At 45.2% G+C, this 17,702-nt stretch overlaps 1 protein-coding gene and 1 pseudogene across 1 annotated transcript in view; one reads left to right on the top strand and one right to left on the bottom strand.

Moving 5' to 3' along the window:
* Positions 1-17,702, top strand: part of PHLPP1 (PH domain and leucine rich repeat protein phosphatase 1) — a gene marked incomplete at its 5' end in the record, with an annotated part of 223,440 nt that overhangs the window by 75,950 nt on the left and 129,788 nt on the right. The window lies entirely within an intron of this gene.
* LOC112581413 lies at positions 15,573-16,148 on the bottom strand (annotated as a pseudogene).

The raw sequence follows: 17,702 nt of genomic DNA, 5'->3' as shown, positions 1-17,702 counted from the left end.
AGTGAGGTGGATAAGGCGCGTTATTGCAGTGGTCATCTGGGTGAGACAGACGAGGGCCTGAATGAAATCGCTTGCAAGGGGGGTGGAGGGAGGAAAGGGTGGATTAGAGAGATTGAGAATGGAGATTTGGCTGCCGATAAATGAGGTATGGGCAGGGTGGGGGAACCCCAGTGTGTCCAAGATAACTGGGAGGTTTTAGATTTGAGACACAAGGGGGAAGCCAGAGAGAAATATGTGAGGAGGAGAAACTTGAGGTAAGAAGATGGTGAGTTTAATTTGGATTTAAATTTCATATTTGAAGGTCTTCCTAGAAGAGAAGTCCAACAGCCAGTTAGGTACCAGTGTACAGTTTGGGAAAAGAGATCTGAGCTGACCCTGAGATGTCAGAGTTAAGAGTGAAGTCATGGAGGTGAGTGGTGGTGAGGAGCCTGACAAGCCAGAACTGAAACCACCCACGTTTATAGAAATGCCCTATATTTAGAGAACTTGGGGACGGGGGCTTCCGTTAGAAGGGATCCCATTTAAAGAGATTAAAAAGAGTCTAGGGAAGTAGAAGGAAACTGAAGAATGGGAAGATTACAGAAGTCAGGATGCGACGGGGTGGGCAGGGTGGTTCCAGAGGGAGCATGTTCATGGAATGACGGGGACCCGGGCATGGGAGGTAAAGCTGGGAGTTGGGTCCTTTCCACCTGGGTCCCAGAGAAGGAGAGATTCCTGTGCATCACCAGAGTTCCTGGCCCGGACCTTCTGGTCTGCGGCCACGGTTCCTAACAGCCTCCCCTCTGGGAAAGCCTCACACCGGTTTCAGCTCCACGTGGTGTTTCGAGACCAGCGTGACCAGGATCAAGGCAGCGTGGCTGCCGGGTCCCAGCCGTGCCCGTGTTGCCTTTCTCGGGTGGAAACTGAGCCCTTGCCTTGTTCTGGAGGCCCCTTTCTCCCCTCAGACGCCTCCCTGTCCCTGCCTCGTCCTGTCCCCTCCCCGCCCACCCTGAGCTCCTTCCCTGGCCCCCGCCAGCTCTTCAGTTGCTGGGAGACTAAGGCTCTGCCCTCCCCTTCGGTTCCTTGTCTCACGGGTAAAGGCTCAAAGCTGGGTTTACCACCCACTGCTGATTCACCCTCATGCCCGTACGCCTGCCCGTTTGAGCCGTCTCACTCTACAGAGTCACCTGACGACGGTGCTTGTTTCTCTGGCCGTTTCTCACACTGAGGGTCCCGGTGCCGTCTCCGATAGCCTGCTGCTCAGCTCTCCCGTGATGACAGGTGTGGCTGGTATTTGCTGCACATGGAGCTCTGCACACGCACACTGTAACCTTAGTTACAGCGATTGAGAGCTTGCCCTGTGTTGGGCACTGTGCCGCATGCTGCAGACGCCCGATGTAGACAGCGGTTCAGCCTGTTTCTCGAATGAACAGACTGAGGCTTGGTTTAGCGACTTGTCCCAGCTCACACCGAAAGAGTCAACCAACAGGCAGCCCTGGCCCTCAGACCCCAGAGCCTGCGCTCCACTCGCACTCCGTGCTGCTAGGCCATGCCCTCCCTGCCGTGCCCTCCCTGCCGTGCCCTCCCTGCCACGGGCCAGCTGAAGGACCCTCAGACCCCAGAGCCTGCGCTCCACTCGCACTCCGTGCTGCTAGGCCATGCCCTCCCTGCCGTGCCCTCCCTGCCACGGGCCAGCTGAAGGACCCTCAGACCCCAGAGCCTGCGCTCCACTCACACACCGTGCTGCTAGGCCATGCCCTCCCTGCCGTGCCCTCCCTGCCACGGGCCAGCTGAAGGACCCTCAGACCCCAGAGCCTGCGCTTGCCACTCACACACCATGCTGCTAGGCCATGTCCTCCCTGTTGTGCCCTCCCTGCCATGCTGCGGGCCAGCTGAAAGACCCTCAGACCTCAGAGCCTGCGCTCACCACTCGCACACCGTGCTGCTAGGCCGTGCCCTCCCTGCGTGCCTTCCCTGCCATGCCCTCCCTGTGTGCCCTCCCTGCCGTGCTGTGGGCCAGCCGAAGGGCTCTCAGACTGGGGCCCACTGGCCTGTGATTTGGGTGTTGGTTTCCAATGTGTCCAATCATCCTTCAGACCTCAGTTTGGTTTCCTGATACGGATGGGTCTCAGTGGTTGTTATCCACACGTACAGTGACTTTTTACCATAATTAATTTGCTTTCCTGAAAGGTAAGTTTTCTTTAAGAAATTTAAAATCAGCATTTTTATTCTGGGCATAAGTGGCTCTCTCCAAGATTGTGATCAGCCTTCTTTAAGAACAAGTAGAAATGGCATATGGACACATTACGCACATATATATTTCGTATATATTTGGAGTGCTTTTTGTGTGTGTGTGTTTTGAGGTGAGGAGGAAGTTTGAAGTCCTTGCCTAGAACTTTTGGTAGCTCAATATACTAGTCTGATTTTGGAGCTTGGAAAAAAATGACTTTTCATTCCACAAGCATTTATTTTTGTAGATAGTTTGTTACTGTTTTAATCTACATTTCACAGTTTCAAGTACTAGCTTTTTTAAACATGAATCACTTGGATTTTATATGTATGTATTGTTGATGACAAAAAAGGATGAAGGGCTCAGAATTGGTCCTTGTTATGTAAATATTCAGAGTGGACTCTGTAGGCCTGGGGTTTGCAGTGTTGGGGGGGTGGTTTAGTGAGTATTATAGTTTTACTTTCATAATCATGTTCAGGATTATTTAAGTAAGTGGAATAGAAAACAAAACTCTTCTCTTGAGGCAGCAGAGGAGAGAGTAGGAAAAAAACGGAAATCATGGTCCTTACTCTATGTAGCCTCTAACCTCTGAATTATCCATCTGTTCCAGCTTATTTTGGAATATGCCTCAATAGTGCTTTACGGGCAGAAGTTGGCAGAGTCTTTTCTGTAGAGAGCTGGGTAGGAAGTATTTAAGCTGTGCAGATCCCATAAATCGCCTCTGTTGCATATTCCTATTTTGTTATTGTTTGTTTACAACCCTTTAAAATTTTACTTTAAAAATCGAAGTCATTCTTAGCTCACCAGCCATATAAAAACAAGCCACAGGCTGGACTTGGCCCCTGGGCAGTAGTTTGCAGATCCTTGCTCTGCAGGAACCCTTTCAGTTGAGCCCTGTGATCCTCTGAAATCAGTGTAAGCTCATCTTCCATCCCATCCTCCAGAAAGGATGGAGTTTCTTTCCACCCCTAGTACCCTCTTGCTCCTCTGACTCTCAGACATTTTAGTATGGCCCATCTCCCCTTCCTTTCCAGGTTCACCATGTGATCTAAACTCTTATGACTCTGTTGCCTGGATTGTTAGTAATTGCCTGCTCTGCAGGTTTCTCTGCTTCCAGCCTTTGTCATTGTTCAGTTGCTAGGTTGTGTTCTACTCTTTGTGACCCCATAGACTGCACCCTGGCAGGCTTCCCTGACCTTCACCGTCTCCCAGAGTTTTCTCAAACTCATGTCCGTTGAGTCAGCGATGCCATCCCACCGTCTCATCCTCTGTCACCCCCTTCTCCTCCTGCCCTCTATCTTTCCCAGCATAAGGGTGTTTTCCAACGAGTTGGCTGTTCGCATCGGGTGGCCGAAGTGTTGGAGCTTCAGCATCAGTCCTTTCAATGAATATTCAGGACTGATTTCCTTTATGATGGACTAGTTGGATCTCCTTGCAGTCCAAGGGATTCTCAAGAGTCTTCTCCAGCACCACAGTTCAAAGGCATCAATTCTTTGGCTCTCAGACTTCTTTCAGTCTTCTACTGGTTTATAAACTGTCCTGTACATAGTTCTTGAAGTAATGTTTTCTGGAAATACAGTGATACTGTGTCATCTTTTACTCAAGGTGCAGTAATTCTTGTTGTGTGACACTTAAGCTCTCCCTTCTTACCTCTCTCTGAAAAGTTATGGAGCGACCCATACTTAGAACCAGCCATATAAACCATCGTATTCATTTCCTATGTGAAGCCACAGTTTATAAAGCAGATTATATCCTGTGATTACTTTCTGGACACACCTAAAATTGTTGATCATAATGGATTTTGTTGAAGTAAATTGTTAAAAGTAAATTCCAAGTTTATAAGGCTCAAGGTAATATTCAGAGGCTATTAACAATGGTAAGTGCAGAGTCAGTCACTGGACTTTATGGATAGATCAGCCTCTTTAGCCTTCACAGCAAACTAATGAGGAGGGTCCCCCTTTGCAGGCAGGGCACTAAAGCATAGGGGAGTGAGAGCAATATCAGGGTTCAGACCTAGGCTCTCTGGTGCCAGGATCCGTAGTTTTGAACCACTGTGCTACAGTGTTTCCTCAGTGCATTAATCGTTAAAAGAAAGACTTTGAACCTAGTAGAGGAAAGGAAAGAATCATTCAAACATAGCTTTAACCTTCATCTCTTTCCCTGCCAAGGTCCCAGCTCTCTTTGTATTTTGTTGTTTTGCCAGATAGTTTGTGAACTTGGCTGAACTTCATAGATGGAAGTATTTGAACGTTTGAAATAGGGAAGAGTTGAAGGTTATCAGAACAGAAAAGAGTACAGCTCTTTTCCTGGAATACAGTCAGGTGCATGTAGATAGAATGTGCCAGAGACTCTATCCGTAGGCAGAGAGAAGAGAAAGCATTTGAACGTGATTATTCATTGTGAAAATTTGTTAAAAACATCAACAAAGCTCTGTTTTGGTCAGCCATCTGCTGGAAGATAGAAATGAACTTGTTAAGAATTTGCAGTTATTTCAGAAAACTGTTGATTACTGTTTTGTTTGTGGATTGCATATTGTCATCTGGATTGTTAATTGCTTGGGAAGAGAGATTCTATTTTCTGTTTCTTTGGCAGTCTAAGCCCAAATTGCTGTTTCTTAGAATTCTGTGTATGAGTGGGTGTTCTGTGAATGTTGACCAAGTAAGGTACAGATATGCGATCTTATTGGACAATAGTTAACTTTGATCTTCACCTATTTGTTTCAGTTAAATCCTCAGATACTTAAGATTTTTTAAATAAATAATGCAACCCCGTTGACTGCAGCATGCCAGCTTCCCTGTCCTTCACCATCTCCTGGAGTTTGCTCAGACTCATGTCCATTGAGTCGATGATGCCATCCAACCATTTCATCCTCTGTCCCCCTCTTCTCCTGCCCTCAGTCTTTCCCAGAATCAAGGTCTTTTCCAGTGAGTCGGTTCTTCGCATCAGGTGGCCAAAGCATTGGAGCGTCAGCCAGTATCAGTCCTTCGAGTGAACTTTCAGGGTTGATTTCCTTGAGGATGGACTGGTTTGATCTCCTTGCAGTCCAAGGGACTCTCAAGAGTCTTCTCCAACACCACAGTTCGAAAGCATCAATTCTTTGGTGCTCAGCCTCTCAAATCCATACATGACTACTGGAAAAACCATAGCTTTGACTATATGGACCTATATGGTTTCTATATATACTTACTGTCAAATAAAAACTCACTTTATGGAATGCTTTCTGTGATGCCTGAGGTTGTGAAAACTTTATACGTGTCTTCCTTCACTCTCATAACAATCTGATTTGATGTAATTTTCATTTTACAGTTAAGGAAACTGAATCCAGAGAGGTGAAGTGTTTTTATTAACTGATGGGGTGGTTTTGAGTTTATGCTACGTGCCAGCGTTGTTCCGGGTGCTGCACTGACAAAAACACTGAAACGAAGAACAGCAACAACACAGCTTCTGCATCAGGGGCTGTCCAGGGACCTGCTGGCAGCGGCAGAGCTCCTGTTCAGGAACCTGCTGGCAGCGGCAGAGCTCCTGTCCAGGAACCTGCCGGAAGCTGCAGAGCTCCTGAGGACGGAGCTGGGCTTTGGACTGAAGCAGTAGGCCCCACAGCATGCACTCTCCAGGACTTGTTTTTATGCCCATGTGTATGGGCTGTGCTAAGTCGCTCAGTCGTGTCTGACTCTTTGCAGCCCTCTGGACTGTAGCCCTCCAGGCTCCTCTGTCCATGGGATTCTCCAGGCAAGAATCCTGGAGTGGGTTGCCATGCCGTCCTTCAGGGGGTCTTCCCGACCCAAGGACTGAACCTGCTTCTCTTAAATCTCCTGACTTGGCAGCTGGTTCTTCACCACTAACACCACCTGGGAAGCCCAATGTCTACCTTACTTATGGTGTAAGATAAAGAAAGGTCAGTTCTTTTTTTCCCCTTCATCTGTATGGATAGCTTGGATCCATATTTTTAAGTTTCAAATCAGAAGGAATAAAATATTTCAAACTGTTTTATCTATTTCAGTCACCTCCACCAATACTTTTAAATGACTTAAAATGCTCTTAATTGAAAATGATTGTTCTGTTTCTGATGTAGTATCCAAAATTGGTGTAGTATACGAAACTGCAGGCTGGTTTCTCTGCATGAACATCTACTTCTCTTTGTCTGTTTATGGAGAACAATACAAAAACTCAAGCTCAAGAGTTTTATGTACTATCTTTCTCCTCAGAGGTCATGTATTCATATTTTTGTTGGACACAAGAAATATCCTCCAACTTTGAGGTCATCATTTGGGTATGTGTGTATAGTCAGGTGGAGAATTGGTAAATAAAATTTTTGGTAGCCTCTCAGGGAAACCATTGATTTCTATTACCTGATTCCTTTCTATTTTAATTCTTCTAGACTGATATATTGTGATTCTGAAAAGAATACATTGATAGATTCATAAGGAAAGGAAATTATTCTTCCTAGTATTTATTGTTTATATTTTTTCTTTTCTCCTGCTGTCCTCATTTTTACACATAAGGCAAAAAAATGGTTATAGGAGTGGGACTGGCAAGCAAGTCTATTACACTTCCACATTATTGGTTAGTTGATTCTTTTGTTGTTGTTATTTGTATTAGCCCTAAGAGTTTGAGAAAACCTTTTTCTTCCAAAAGGTAAATAATACTTCCAAGGCAAATATTTTGTAGGAAATTGGAAAGATTGTAGATGAGACTTTTGTAGAGTATTGTATATATTATGCATACACTACTTCTCTCGGTGAAGTGAGTGAAAGTCGCTCAGTTGTGTCCAATCTTTGCGACCCCGTGGACTATACAGTCCATGGAATTCTCCAGGCCAGACTACTGGAGTGGGTAGACCTTTCCCTTCTCCAGGGGATCTTCCCAGGTCTCCCGCATTGCAGGTGGATTCTTTACCAACTGAGCCATCAGGGAAGCCCTAAAATACTGGAGTGGGTAGCCTATCCCTTCTCTAGCGGATCTTCTGACCCAGAAATCAAACCAAGGTCTCCTGCATTGCAGGTGGATTCTTTACCAGCTGACCTATCAGGGAAGCCCACTTCTCTCAGTAGTTGGACTATCTAAATATTGTTTGCAATGTTGAAATGTTATCTTTGAGGATCAGTTTAACATCTGTTTTTAAATCCATAACTCCCTATCTATCTAAACAGGACTTTGCCTTCAGATCTTAGTATGAGATTAAATTCTTTGAATCTAAAGCCCTTAAGTATAGTTTTATTTTGCCCATAAATTTGTTTGGGATTATATGAGCTGAAGTGTTGTCTAAAGGGAAGATAAGAGAGTCAGAAGCTATTTGAGGAAACCCCCAAAAAATAAAATCTTGAGGTGAATACTTAATTCATTATGAATTTAAATGTGTATGTTATTTATCCAAACGTTATCAGCTTTTAGTTTAAATCTACTTTTATGATTTCTACTCTTATTCCCTTTCATAATAAAATCTTCTGGTTTAGTGCATGGTGAATATATTAATTGTGCTTTCTGTTTTCAAATTACAAGTCATTAAGGATTATTGTAGTATGAAGTCATTATATTTTCTTCTTTAATATGAAATGGAAACTCTCATCTTTTAACATAGTTATTGGTAAAATGTATAGGGCTTACCCAGTGGCAGGGATCCACCTGCAAAGCAGGAGTCACAGGGGATGTGGGTTTGATTTGGAATACCACTCCAGTATTCTTGCCTGAAAAATTCCATGGACTGAGGAGTCTGGTGGAATATGATCCATGGGGTCACGAAGAGTCAGACACAACTGAGCGTGTACGCGTGCGTGCCCGTGCCCGCGCACACACCACTCTCTCTCAGTGGTGGAGGAGAGTTCTTATAAACATCTATCTCAGTTGGTCTGCAGAGTTCTGTTTTCCATTAATTCTGTTTAGCCTAAAACTAAAGGACATAAAATTAAGAAACTAGGTTAAAATTTTAAATAATTTTAATTGTGTATATTGAGGGTTTGCTTTAAAGCTTATGGTCTTGGGAGTAGAAGCATGGACAGGAAGGCCCCAGTATTGTGCTCACGTGGTTATTTTAGCTTATATACCATGTGAGTACAAACAAGCGAAAGCAGAGCTAAGGTATTTGTACCTGTGGATTATTCTGAGGGGAGTGTGTGGACACAGTTGGTTCAGGTGTGTTGCAGAACTCTTCTGCTGTGTGTGGGGGGTGGGGGGGGGTCCAGACGGGCAGGAGGGTGTGCTCGTGGCGGGCGCTCACGGGCACGTGCGCAGCGCGCGTGCGCTGCGGGGCTGGGCCCTCACGGGACGTCCGTCCACGGCGCGCGTGCGCTGCGGGGCTGGGCCCGCACGGGACGTCCGTCCACGGCGCGCGTGCGCTGCGGGGCTGGGCCCGCACGGGACGTCCGTCCACGGGCGCGTGCGCTGCGGGGCTGGGCCCGCACGGGACGTCCGTCCACGGGCGCGTGCGCTGCGGGGCTGGGCCCGCACGGGACGTCCGTCCACGGCGCGCGTGCGCTGCGGGGCTGGGCCCGCACGGGACGTCCGTCCACGGGCGCGTGCGCTGCGGGGCTGGGCCCGCACGGGACGTCCGTCCACGGGCGCGTGCGCTGCGGGGCTGGGCGGCGCCCGCCCTCGGGGCAGGGTTGGAGAAGTTTCCTCGTCCCCCGACCCTGGGAGCTGACTGGCGCGTGCGAGGGAAGGTGCAGACAGGCAGAGGCTGGTGAACGAGGACCGAGTGCAGGAAGAACGTTCGTTCTTCTGATCTTGGTATAAAACGCTAGTCATGACTCAAAAGTCACTAATGCTGCCGTAAAGGAGTTCGTTACTGTTAACAGTGATAACTGTGGAAAATGAAAGATTTTTTTAATTTAGTATAAGACATTTTGTCATAAACGTAGTCTCTTAGGAAGTTTTATGCTTGATTTTCTTTGTTCACTGTAGTATATAATTTTGTATCCATAGCTGGTAATTAGTTTTCTTTGCGCCTAAAAACGCAAAGGATTTAAATTTAGTATTTTGTGTGTGTGAAGGACGAGTTTTGTAATGGGCTTGGTTAGTTGTAAATCTGCTCTTCTTTTTGAATAATCTGTTGGCGAAATGGTTCTTCCTCAGCTTATTTTGCTTTTATAGCTTAGGTAATTGAGGCAATGTCTTTTGTATTTGGTTTATTATTAGAAAATACCATTTATAAACTGAATTTTTCTCCTCGCGAGAAGTGTTTTCATATTTCTCATCCGCAGTTAGTTCAGCTAATCTGTTTAGGCTTTTACTGAAGGCCCGCTGTGTGTGTGTCATTGGTCAAGGTCATCTGAGAAGAGAGAAGGAAGAGGCGCGACTCTGGCTCCTGCACTGACGGGAGACGGAGAGGCTCACGCTTGCACGTTCATGTGGCTCGTGTTCCAGGTGTGACGTGTGTATAAAGTGCTGTGGGACGGCAGGTGAGGGAGAAGCTAACTCAGGAGGTGAGGAAAGGCACAGAGGCGGGGTGTCGTTAAGCAGGGCCTTGAAGGATGGGTGAGAATTGGTTTTCGGACTTAAATACAGACTTTAAGAGAAAATGTATTACATTATATAGAATTATATAGGCTGAACTCCAACAAGTATAACACATTTCAATAATTCATCTCCCCTCAAATTTCCAAGATCCTGTCAGCACTTTTCTTAGAGTAAAGAAATAAAAAGTTCGAATAATTCTCAGAAAGATTTCCATAAGCGATTTGAGCAGGCTTGAGACAGTTCTAAAAAATCTAATTATTGTAGTGATCCATACTTTTGATATAATTTTAAGAAATCTATGCTTTTCCTGAAAATAAGTGAGTCCATTTTCAGATTTTCGTTCACTCTCTATGTGTATGAGTGTTCTCTTGCTGTTCTGTAGATTCAGGACTTTTTTGCCCTAGCTGTCAGATTGTATCTGAGCTGACGAGGCATAATGTGTAGATTCGTCCTACTACATGATGTAATTTAATATTTTTACTCATTGGCAGTTAGTGAATTAATCATGTTAGTGTTAAGTACCAATGGGCAAGAATAAATGCCATTTAAAACTTCTTAAAATTGTTAATATAGAAGACTCCCAATTCCAAATGTGAAATCCCCAAATTAATGTAGAAGTTTTAGGTGGTTAGCCTCAGAATTTAGTGATTTAGAGTAGAGGGGGCATGGAAATAACCACGGTAGTATTTGGGGTTGGGAATGTGTACGATTAATTGAAACGCTTTGTGACAAGGCGGCCCGTGTGGCTGGGAGGATGTGGGCCTGTGTGATGGGACCGTGGGATCAGGAGTTGGTGAAGGGCCAGTTCAGTAGAACCTGCTAGGCTGTTACACACGTTGGCTATTACTCTGAGTTAGGAAGTTATAGAAAGCTTTTGAACAGCATAATGAACACGATCCGATCTGTCTGTAAAAGTATGTTTCTGGACGCTGTGTTGAGAACAGTCAAGTGCTGTTCTGTGGGTTTGGAAGTAGGGATGGAATTGCCTTTTCCAAAGATGGGTTACTCCTGGAGGAGTGGAGGAGACATCCAAGTAGACAGATGGTTTAAGGGAACTGGAGTTCAAGGCAAGACGGGCTGGAGACACAGACTTGAGAAGCTGAAAGTGTGATGTCATGAATCCATACTTTACATTCCATTCATGCGTGAAGTCATGTAATTGTTGCACTAATTATATGCAAACAGATACTTGTTAATCTCTTGTGCTGAGTACTTGTCTACAGTAATTGCTTTCGTTTGAAATCAGTATCTAATGTGATCTCCTAGCACGCTGTACTTTTTCTCTCACGGTTTCTATCAGATTATACTGTACTTGCCTGGTTATCTGACTGGAGACTGTGAGGTTTTCCTGTCTTCTAGTAGAGAGATACTCCGATCACGTAGAACTCAGTTTACTATCTATGTAAGGACTGGAGTACTAAGTGTTACTACATTTGAATTTTTCTCTTTTTTTAATATTTATTTTACATGGGAGTATCATTGATGAAATTTTCATTTCTTAAGAATATATATCTTAGGGAGCTCCCTGGTGGTCCTGTGTTGGGATTCCTGTGCTCAGGGCCCAGCCTCAGTCCCTGGTGGGGAACTAGAATTCCATAAGCCATGAGGCCAGAGAAAGAGGAAAAAGAACATGTATGTTATAGGAAAGCTGGAAACCAAAACTGTACTGCTGCAGACAAAAATGCCTGCATTATTTTTTTCGCCTTTCTCTTATCCCTGAAGGGATTACCTTTGGGGAGTCAAGACCTCTGTGGATCACAATGAAAATTAAGTCATAACTATGTAGCTTTTTAAAGGACTCCACATCATTAGTTTGAGAGAAGCTCAGAGTGGCTATACTGTGACTGTCTTATTCTATCCGGAGTTGAATACTTCTGAAGAGGTATGAAGGGTAAGCATTGGAAAGCCTGTGAAAGTGCAGACATGCTACTTTTCCTTTTAGCGTTAACTCGCACGCCTGACCATCCTCCTTAGTGATAACCCCACAGCTGGATGAGCAGAGACGCACCGCGTTCTGTCTTTGAAACCTTGATTTTAGCAGATCGCTCACAGAAATGACAGCTACATCACACACACGCCTGACGGGGCCCCTCTGCCCTCTTCCAGAAGAAGATAAGCCAGTTATTTAGAAAAGTCAGGAACACTAGGGAGCCACTATAAACACAGATGATTAAAGAGATATCAGAGGAGTAGTTCACATGTAAGTCATAGAAAGCTGCAACTTTGTACCAAGGAGGACTTCTGATGATCTGCGGGTGTATGTTTTCCCTGAGAGCATCTTAAAGGAAATACTATTCAGGTGACTCCCTTCTAAATAGATCACTGCTTTATTAGGAGTTGGATTGGGGGAAAGATGGAACTTAAGGCCACTGAGAACACTGATGTTCCCATTTCCTATCCCACTTGAGAGAATAAAGGCCTAGAGAAGTGAAGGACTTAGCTAAAATCATAGAGCCAGTCAGCGGCAAAGCCTGCCCCAGAATTCAGGTTTCCTAATGTCCAATCCAGTCTCACCCTTTGTAATTCTCACTTTAGAATGAAATAGTGATATTGTATTTAAAGTAATAGTAATATATTTATTATTAGCCTTTATTTAAAACCATGAGAAATCTGTTCTATATATTAAGTTAAAGACATTTTTCCCCCCTTTCTGAATCCATGAGAGAAACCAAACTCAATACCCACAGCGTGAACGAAACACAGGTTTGGCTTTGGTTGAACTTTACTTGCGTGCTCCTCCGTGGGCTCAGCCTGTTGTCTGCTGGTGAGAGGCGGATCGGAGCCCGCACAGGTGCGACATCGGCAGCAGCTCAGGGCCCTGGAACGCACTGCTGCGGAGCCGTGTCTGGGTTACCCAGCTCTTCTCGTGCCGTTGGGCCAGGTCCTGGTGACGGCATGGCCTTGTCTCTTTCTTTCTCTTAAGAGAGCCTCCAGAAGCGAGCAGCAAGGACCAGATTTGCCCCCAAACCTCTGGAGGGAGGGACGCTCTGCCAGCACCTGTTTCCTGGGGCTGTTGCAACAAGTGATGACAAGCTGGGTGACTGAACACAACAGAAATTTGTTCCTTCGTATTTCTGGAGGCTGTAAGTGCTCCCCCGAAGGCTGAGGGGACTCATCCTTGGTTTTCCCAGCGTCTGCGGTTTCCGGCAGTCCCTGGGCTCCCTGGCTTTGCAGCTGCCTCCCTTAGTCTCTCGCTGTTGTCACGTGGCCCCTGTCCCTCTGTGGGCCTGTGTCCAAGCTTCTTTTAAGGATACTAGTCATGGGATTAGGGCTTATTCTAGTCCAACATCACCTTATCTTAACTTGATTGCATCTGCAAAGACCCCGTTTCCATATAAGGTTGCATTCACAGCCACCAGGGGTAGGGCTTAAACATTTCAGCTCATGGCAGAGGACGTGAATGACTGCCACCGTGGCTGAGAGGGTGGAGTCTGTTGTTGGCAAAGGATGACCGCGGTTAGACCAGCTGTGTCTGGGGGACAGGGGTGGCGAGACTGCTCCACTTCTATGCACATACAGCTGTTGATCCAAGAAAGTGAGAAGGTTAGATTTGTAGTGATGACCTTGAATACATTTAAGTAATTAAAAGCTTTATTGGTGTTTCTCAGCACGTCGTGCTACTAACTGAATGTTGGGGACTATTTTTTGGTGATTTTTCTTACCCAGAATGTTGGTTAAATAAGTAAGTGTGTTCTGTTTGCAGGCCAAGTCATTTCAGTCATGTCTGACGCTTTGAGACCCTGTGGACCAGAGCCCGCCAGGCCCCTGTGTCCGTGGGATTCTCCAGCAAGAACACTGGAGGGGGTCGCCGTGCCCTTCTCCAGGGGGCCTTCCCAAGCCAGGGACAGAACCCATCTCTCACGTCTCCCACGTCGGTGGGAGGGCTCTTTACTACTGTCCCGCCTTCATGGGGACAGAACGCCCACGCTCTGTTTAGTGTGTGACAACCATCGTGTGCATCCTCTGCACCCGAGTGGGCATTTCAGTTCACCCTCCAGTGGGTTTATTTAATCGGTGGATGCTGGTGGTGGTTGGGGTTGTGAATAGGCAGCAAAAGTATGTAAAATTATTGAAAAAATACGTTAAGACTGTGATAGTCTTCAGGGTTAATCTTCATGGTTTTTAAGTCCTCTTCGAGTGCTAAGAGCTTTTCTTAAATATAGTTACATAAACAGTGAGGTTTGTTTCAGAGGGAAGTGAAGTGCTAACACCGTCAGTCGACTAACGTACTGATCACTGGACTTCAGCCAAGCCCATCGCCCAACTGCAAACAGAGTCGTGAACTGCTTCATGTATCTTCAGTAGTTTGAATTTCTGCGTGTAATGCTTAGAGACAGGATACTTTTTTTGGCTGGGGTATTTTTGTCTTTAACAGTTAAAAGTCAAAATGCTGTATTGTACCTAGCATTCTTTTTGGAGCTCTGCTAACAAGAAGTACTTAATCTTAGGTGATACTTCATGATGAAATGAGTTTTATGTGTAAGCTGAATATATTGAAAATATACTCTGATAATACTAAAGGCAGGACTATATTTAATTCTCAAATTTAAAATGCTGTAAAGTTAGAGAAAATTAGATTTCTTTAGATCTGGTATCAAAAGTGTAGTAGTAGATGTCCTTCCAAAGTTCATGTCCACCCAAAATCTCGCAGTGTGACCTCAGCATTGTTGCAGATATAATTAATTAAGATGAGGTCTTACTGGACTAAAGTGGGCCCTCAATTCAGCAACTGGTGTTCCCCAGAGGGAGGAAGAGGACGCACAGAGACCCAGAGAAGAAGGGGACGTGTCAGTGGGGCTGAGGTTGGCATCACACTGCACAGCCAGGGAGGGTTGAGGGTCGCCACCAGCAGTGAGGAGACAGGCGCGGGGCACGCACTGCACCCGGGCTCCAGACTCCAGAGCTGTGAGCAGGTGGGTTCTGTTGTCTTAAGCCACCTGTTTGTGGTGGTTTGTTGTGGCAGGCCTAGGCGGCTAACACAGTTTAGGATTCCAAGACTGACCTCAGTGAGATGAAAGATGGATCGCCTGCTGTTCTCTGAGTCACCCGAGCTGCTGCTAGAGCCACTCGTGTTGACAACTGGCCGCCACTGCGCTGACTTGAGAGGAGTGTGTCCCTTCATTGTCACGGCCCCACGCCCCTTCCGTGACGGGCAGCCTGACCAGTCACAGCCCTCTTCCCCGGGTCTTCCAAGAAAGATAGAAAGATAGAAGTTCGGCCACCTACTGATGCATGTTGGGGTTCCCAGTTCGGGAAGTTTGCTTATGGGATATGGTGGGAAGAGATGGTTGGATAACATCACCGACTCAAAGGGCATGAATTTGAGCAAACTGGGAGATAGTAGAGGACAGAGGAGGCTGGCGTGCTGCAGTCCATGGGGTCACAAAGAGTCGGACATGACTTAGCAACTGAACAACAACAAAAAATAACTTGTGTTAGGGAAGTTCTAGCTACTGCACCAGCCAGCCATGCTGATCTTATGCTTTTACATAATACAGATTAATTTTGTTCTTGTTGTCTAGTCCATTGCTGATGTTTCTAGTCAGGCATCTCCAGCTCAAGTGACTGAGGGACCTGGGCTCCTTCTGTCTTGGGGTTTCACATCCCCTTGAGCCTCCTCAGAGAGTTCTTCCTGCACCATCTTTATCCAGCTGATCAGGGGTGAGGAGCCTGCGAAGGAACACAGGGATTGCAGGAGTGGTGGAGGCCACGTTTGTTGGCCAGAACCAGTTACATAGCTCTTCCTGAATTCCAAGAGAGGCTGAGAGATGTGGTTATTGTGTGTCCAGGAAGATGAAATGGGATTGCTGGCCATCCAGCCAGTCTCTTCCAGGGTAACGTGTGTGATATATGCTAGTGCATACAGGATAGCACTTTGCTACATTTATTTATTTATTTATTTTTTACTTTATGCATTTATTTTTTGCGGCATTTATTCCCGGGCCATAAGTTTTTGTTTCTTCAGTTTCTTCTGGGATATCTTTTTCTTCTGTGCAACCTCCTCTTCTGGTTTAGGAACAATCTGTTCTTTTTCAGTAAGGATCATCTCAGTGTGGCAGGGAGAGCTCATGTAGGGGTTGATCCGACCGTGAGCTCTGTAAGTCCTGCGCCGCATCTTGGGGGCTTTGTTCACTTGGATGTGCTCAATGACCAGAGAATCTACATCTAAGCCCTTAAGTTCAGCATTACTCTCTGCATTTTTGAGCATGTGTAGTAAAAATTCAGCATTCTTTTTGGGCCATCAGCCCTGCGTCCAGCCCCACTGTGTGGCCTGTGCACACCTGCCATCTCCACCGTTGTAACGACAGAATGGCACACATTGCTTCTTTAAAGTCACATCCTCCAGATACTTGGTGGCTTTTCGGATTCGCATACCCTCTATGGCCTGGGCAGTTTCACTAGTGTTCTTAAAGTGAACACAAAGATTTGAACCTCTTGATTTGCATGATTTTGTGGGGTTTTCTGGGTCAAGTGAATAGCGCGCCATTTTTAAGGGTCACCTCAGGCCGCTTACTGGAAAAGCCATTTATATTTTAAACATCATCTGAATATATTTTGTAGCCGTGAAGCTTTTATTTTGTTTTATTACTTTGGATGTGGGATTTTGGTGTTTCCAGAGTATGTTCTAAGTCATTTCTCTCAAACCCCCGGGGTGTTTTGAGTAATGAATTTTTAAAATTTGTTGCCATACTAAAATTAAAACTTCTCTTTGGTAACTTAAGATTGAAAGGTATGACCTGGAATTGCAATACAATTGTAAATAAATCTATTACAATAATATATCGCTTCTGTAAACCATGGTGAAAAGGAAGAGCTGACTTTTGCATTTCTGGTACGAGATTCCATAGTACCTAGAAATTCACGTTTCTCGAGAGTTCTTATTCTGACCACTTCATTGTCTGGAGAATGAGCTAGCAAGCACTTCTTTCCTATTACCAGCAGGTTCTGGAGGCAGATTTTGCTCTCTAGTTTTCAGGGACACTGAAAGTGGCAGATAAATGGACGTGAATCCTGTTTAAACACAAGCCTTCATCGCCCTCCAGTCGGATTCTTCCTCTTCTAGGTGTCATCTCTGTCACTCATCCTTGTGTCAGAACTGTTTCGTTTGAATGTTTATATGTGTATTGTTTTATTATCATACTCATACATTATGATGAAAATAAGACAGTTTTTTCAAAACTGTGTATATACAGTAATGAATTCAGCTGAATGACTCACATTTGCCCATTGATAGTATCTCTTTTCCTTAAAAAAAAAACAAAAACAAAAAAAAAACCCTATGTTTCTAGGAGAAGAAGCTTGAAATAGTTGGCTGATAATTCCAGGCAGATGTTTTCCTTTATAATATAACAAGATTCCTAAAGCCTGGGAAATTGATTGTGAACCACCTCTTTTCTCTCCCATCCCTTCTTTTCCCCAAAAACATAGCTATAGTTTTTGGTAATTTTTCCGTGGATGTTGAGAACTGGCTGCTTTCTTTTGCCCAAACATTGGAGCGATTCCGTTGATGCATCAGGTGCTTGTTGAGCCCTTAGGTGATTCCGCATACTGCGCTGGGCTTCGGGCCTGCACCCTGTAAGGGCCACACCTAGGAGGCTGTGTGTTGCGTGTCTGGGCTACACTGGGCTCTCCAAGCCAAGGGGTGTGGTAGTTGAAGGAACTCCAAATCCCAGGACAACTGAAGTTCTGGGGTTCCTGATCCCTTTGAAAATTAGAAGAATTACTAAGAAGAATAAATTATTTGGTTACCAAGGAATTAAATCAGAATTTTAGACCTGAAAGACTTAATAAATAGCTTTTACAATAGCAAGCACGGTAAAATTCTTGCTCGTCAACTACAGCTGTTTCCTTCTCAGTGTGGTTATCTGGAAATGCTCTTTTTTACCCATTGCTAGGGTTTTGCTGCTTTTTTAAAGTTACAATCAGTGAATAACTTACGGCAGAGTAGCGGTTCCCTCTACCTTTTCCTGTTTGATGGAAAGCTGTTCTTTTATGGGGTTGGGAGCAGAAAGGAAAACCAGTATGGAGCCCTGCATGGATC

Source organism: Bubalus bubalis, chromosome 22 (genome assembly GCF_019923935.1).
Source record: "Bubalus bubalis isolate 160015118507 breed Murrah chromosome 22, NDDB_SH_1, whole genome shotgun sequence".
NCBI lineage: Eukaryota > Metazoa > Chordata > Mammalia > Artiodactyla > Bovidae > Bubalus > Bubalus bubalis.
Note: the sequence above shows the minus strand (reverse complement) of the source record. Positions and strands in the feature narration are given on the sequence as shown.